Here is a 4960-nt window from a genome sequence, read left to right on the forward strand (position 1 = left end):
TGTTAGAACGAGCCGTTTTAGGTAGGCGTGGCTGACTCTTAACTTTTATAAAGAATATCTCTTTGGATTTGAGACTTTAGTCTTTGCAACTTTACAGATCTTCTTTATGCACCAAGAGCTTGTAACACTTCAAAGAGAAAGGTAAAATTTTAATCGCATCATATGACCCCTTTAAGCTAAGAGTAAGGGAAGGGTTGACCTCGTTGCTTTGGATGATGTCAGCATGCTTACTAACTATGTACACAGTGATTGGCTGATAGGGGAGGGGTCTCTGTCAGAGATTTATTCATAGAAATATTGTAGAGCACGATATTATGTTGCAATATTCAAATAAAGATTTTAAAATGCAGGCTAAGTGTCACTAATTAAACAAGTATATGTTCAGCTGATTGTCAGCCTCTTACATGTACGCAGATATGCATATAAACAGCCTTTTAATTAACAGAGAAGAATAATCATGGCTGATATTAAGACATGCAAACGTAAAAGAAAACCAAACTGGACCAAGCTGTTAGCTACTTCTTGCCCAACTGGTTTATGAAAACAAGGATATAATCAAAGGAAAATCTGGAGTTGGGATAACCGCCAAAAAAAAACTGCTGGCAACAGCCATTTTAGGATAGTTTGTGGTTTGGTCTTAGTGACTTAGAAGTCCTCTTCACTACTCCTAACGTTTCACAGATTTAGGAGCAAGTTTTAGCACTAAAATGCTTTTTAAAATACTCTTAGAGCAAAAATTTAGGAGTCCTAAATTTGACACCCATTATTTTTAAGATTTTCTCCTAAATCAGTAAGTTATGAACTACTTTTAGCCTTAAGATGTTTTGTGAATACGGGCCCAGATATTCAAGGAAAGCTTGAATCTCATGTCATAAAATGTGGTATTACACTTGATATGAGGCATATGCACAATGCGATTTAGACAAGTTGGACATGTTCTTGGAATATGTTTTTTTGTTTGTTTGTTTGTTTCTGGGACAAGATGTCAAAAATCCTAACCCTATCCCAACTTTACCCCAGAAATCAGAAAAATTACTGACTGATAGAAACATTGTTCTAGTAAAAACAAAGCATGTTGATCACGGAGCATGTCCTACTTGTGTAAATCATGTTATGGATATAGAAACATATAGGCATTATTAGTCATGATATCTTGCTATATTGTGGTCTCTCTGAATTAAATGAGCTTTTTGTGTCCAGTGGCCATTCTCATACATGCAGGCCTGAAAAGGAAGAACAAATCAGAAATAGATCAAAGCGGCCCTGGGCTTGGAAAGTCAGAATGTTTAAATTAAAGTCGCTCTCAGTAACCGGGCCTCTTTCTACAGGGAAAAGAAAAAAAATCAAGTGCAATATTTGAGTGGGTGCAGTTGCTTGTTATCTGGCCCTTTTAACTCGGGCTCTTGAGGGAAGTGCAACCTTTATCAGACATCACTGCAGACGCTGATGTGTAGAGCCCGGGTTTAGGAGAGACAGTGTGTATGTTGTAGAATGTGTGGTCCGTAAAATCAGTCGGCATTCACAATGCATGCTCTGAGCCTCTCTGATGGTCTTTTTCCGTGCATTAGCTTGATGAGAGTCATGCACCGGGGGCTTGCCATGCATCCATCCAATCACCTAGAAATGTGAAATCATGTGAATCCCTATAAGGGAAGATTCAACACCTTGGAAAATGTGAGTTGGGAATTGGTCTGTGTTTTGCCCCAGAGCATGAGTGGTGTGCAGTGAACAGTAGCTTGGTCTTTATGGTCAGTGAATAGAGAGAGTTCCATCTTCAGGGCATGGCAGAGCCGGGCCCAAGCAGACTGGAGAAACATGCCGCTCTGAGCCGACATTTCCATAATGGAGGCTGTCTGTGTGATCTCGGCAAATAGACTGGGTGTTGTGAGGGGGGAGGGAAGCACCGCAAGGACTCGAGCTCCCAGCATTGCGGCAATTGTAATATTAAGATGCATTGAACAATACTCTCTAATTCTCTTCTCAGCTGATCTGTCTCAAGTGTTTGGTTTCTCTTTCAGTGCCCGCAAGCAAACAATTACAGTACCTATTGAACTGCATTAACGTGGCGTAATGTGCTCGATGCAATTACCAATTCTAATAACCTTGCCCATTTAAATAGAGATGGGGAGGAGATTGCCACATGGAATGGGTAATAGTTTGGAGTTGATCTCCGATTTTTATTGCGTTAATGAAAATGTAGCGCGCTGATTTGCCATTATAGATCCATTGGTGTATGACATTCAGGGATAAGAGTGGTAATTTTTAATGATGCAGGTGACGGGCCATTTTTCATTCTTCGGGCCGTGCACTTTTGCCTCTGAGAGGAAATATGAGAGACTTCAGGGTGACCAGTATCAGGACATCTTATCTATAAATGGAGAAATATTTCATCCGACATATTATAACATAGTATGACTGTCAGCCATGATTCTATTAGATCATCCGCAAGCATAACACATCTAACCTCTCTTGAACAAAGCATGGAAGGAAGTCAAGACAATTTGGATTTACTTATCTGCTGGTATACAACCTTGAACTACAATAGAGAAGCATCATCCTCTCCCAGCATTATACTGATTACACCATTAGACAATAACAATGGCTTCTTGAATCGTCTGTCTCTATCTCGCCTAATCTGATTGTTAGGCCATTAGCTACCATATTGAGATGGCAGAGATTGTGTGAAATTGCTATTATGCTGTAGACTGCCACTATTTGTAAAATGCGGACGTTAAGATGAAGAATAAATCATTGTGTAATATGGAGAGGGCTGGGGAACATATGCAGGCCTCATCTGGCCCTCGACTCCAACTGACCATCAATACTGACCTTCAGTAATACATCAGGGAAAAGAAAATAATAGAACACAAACTGAACACAAGGGCATGATAAGCTCTTTTTTGGATCATTTCTTCCAGCACTAGGACTTAAACACTTAGATATTCTTGCTAAATCAATAGTAAGTATGTGTTAGAGCAAAAAATATCTTGAAGATATTCTAAAAAGGTATCTTTAACAGGACAATTCACAGAAAAATGAAAATGTTGTACTTACTTTCTCTCATGTCAACCTGCATGACTTTCTTTCTGTTTTCTGTCTTTTTGGAACACAAAAGAAGATACTTTGAAGAATGTTGATATATATATATATATATATATATATATATATATATGTGTGTGTATGTGTGTGTGTGTGTGTGTACATAGATAGATAGATAGATAGATAGATAGAGTTATCTTATATTTTTAGGCTTCCAGATTTTAGTTTAAGTTAGTTATTTAGTTTTTATTTATTAATTATTAAACTATTCTAAATTGTTTTAATTTATTTTTTATTTTTGTTTAAATTTGTTAATAATTTTAGTAGTTCAACTTAAACTTATTTATTAATGAGCAGTTATTAAATTTATTACCACTGTTTCTGTTTATTTAATTTCAGCTAACAAATTATTATTATTATTATTATTTTAAGTTTTAGTTTTAGTTAATGATAACTCCCCACCCCCATTGAGAGATTTGCCAAAATATCTTCTATGTTCTTTTGTACACATAAGAAGAGTCAAGTTTGGAAAGAAATGAGGGTGAGTAAATGCTGTTTGAATATTTATTTTTGTTTGAACCATCCTTTTAACACTGTTAGTGATGGTTGCCATTCATTGGGCAGTGCACAAATAATGAATAAAAAAAATCACTGTTGATTGAAAACGACAAAGAGAGATTTGATATGCATCACAGTTAATGTGAGAGTGCCATTCAGTTTGTGTCAGATCTGATTACAACTGAAATAAAAACCAGTTTGGAAAGTAGAGTCACCGTCTCAGTTAGTGGTTTCCATAGCAATTAGGTCATACTGATATTGGCAAATCCTAAAAATATGGCCATGTCTGCAGTGTTTCTAAAAGCTGAGATTACTCTGTCACAGTGCACTGGGTCTAGGAGAAGCCCAGTCATAATGCTGGATTTGCACTGAGAACTCCCCACTGATTAGGGCTCAACACCTCAAGTGACATCCTTCAAGTGCAATTTGCTAAAGCCTTATCTACTGCTGCAGAGCAATCCGTGAGAGCATTACTGTTATCTGTGCAAATTCTACAATGTTCAAGCACAAAAATACAAAATGTTATCTATACACAATGCTATTCACCAAGATCTAAGTTCATGACCATGTCCCATGGTACACTTAATATGCACTGCCGTGTGCATGTCTCCACAAAGTCTACTGGACTGTAGATTATACATCACAATTAACATTTTATATTTTAGAGGGGTTTTACAAATACAGTGGCCAGTTGCCATTTTGTATCTTTATACACAATCGCCTAAGTCTTGGACAACAGATGGTCAGAAGAAATTAAGCAGGATTTGACTTGACTTTAAATGACTTTAAATGAAATCACTGATTCTTGAGAAGTGGGACAAAACAGGGTGCAATATTGAAAAAAATAAAACCTTGTACTCAGACAAATGAAACTACATTTTTGTATCTTACATGTACTAAGCTACTGAGCTATGCTTTTATTCAACCTCCCAACTTTTCTCGTTTTTATCAAAATGTGTTTTTTACCTTGCCATCATTTATTTTGCAATCAAACAATCAAGATGTTTTTAACATTTCAAAACACATTCTCATGTTAGCAGACAGATTACATTTTCACGTGACCAACAATTCCTCAACAAATATAAAATATCATAATCAAATATTATCAAAATATTCATCTGACAGAGGTGACATAGACCTGACAGAATTGACACATCTGACGGTGGTGATGAAAACCTGAATTTAGTCATTTTAACTATCAAATATGTTGAATCAATCAATTACTGTATTAAAACAAATACCATAAACAGTATGTTATTGTTTATAAGCTTTTATTCAAGATTCACATTTAAGTATTTTGATATATCATTGGAACACAAATGATCTATTTTCTCTCATCTCAGTACAGTATGTGTCTGCTGTG

Source organism: Sinocyclocheilus rhinocerous, unplaced genomic scaffold (genome assembly GCF_001515625.1).
Source record: "Sinocyclocheilus rhinocerous isolate Xijiao unplaced genomic scaffold, SAMN03320098_v1.1 scaffold1473, whole genome shotgun sequence".
NCBI classification, from domain to species: domain Eukaryota; kingdom Metazoa; phylum Chordata; class Actinopteri; order Cypriniformes; family Cyprinidae; genus Sinocyclocheilus; species Sinocyclocheilus rhinocerous.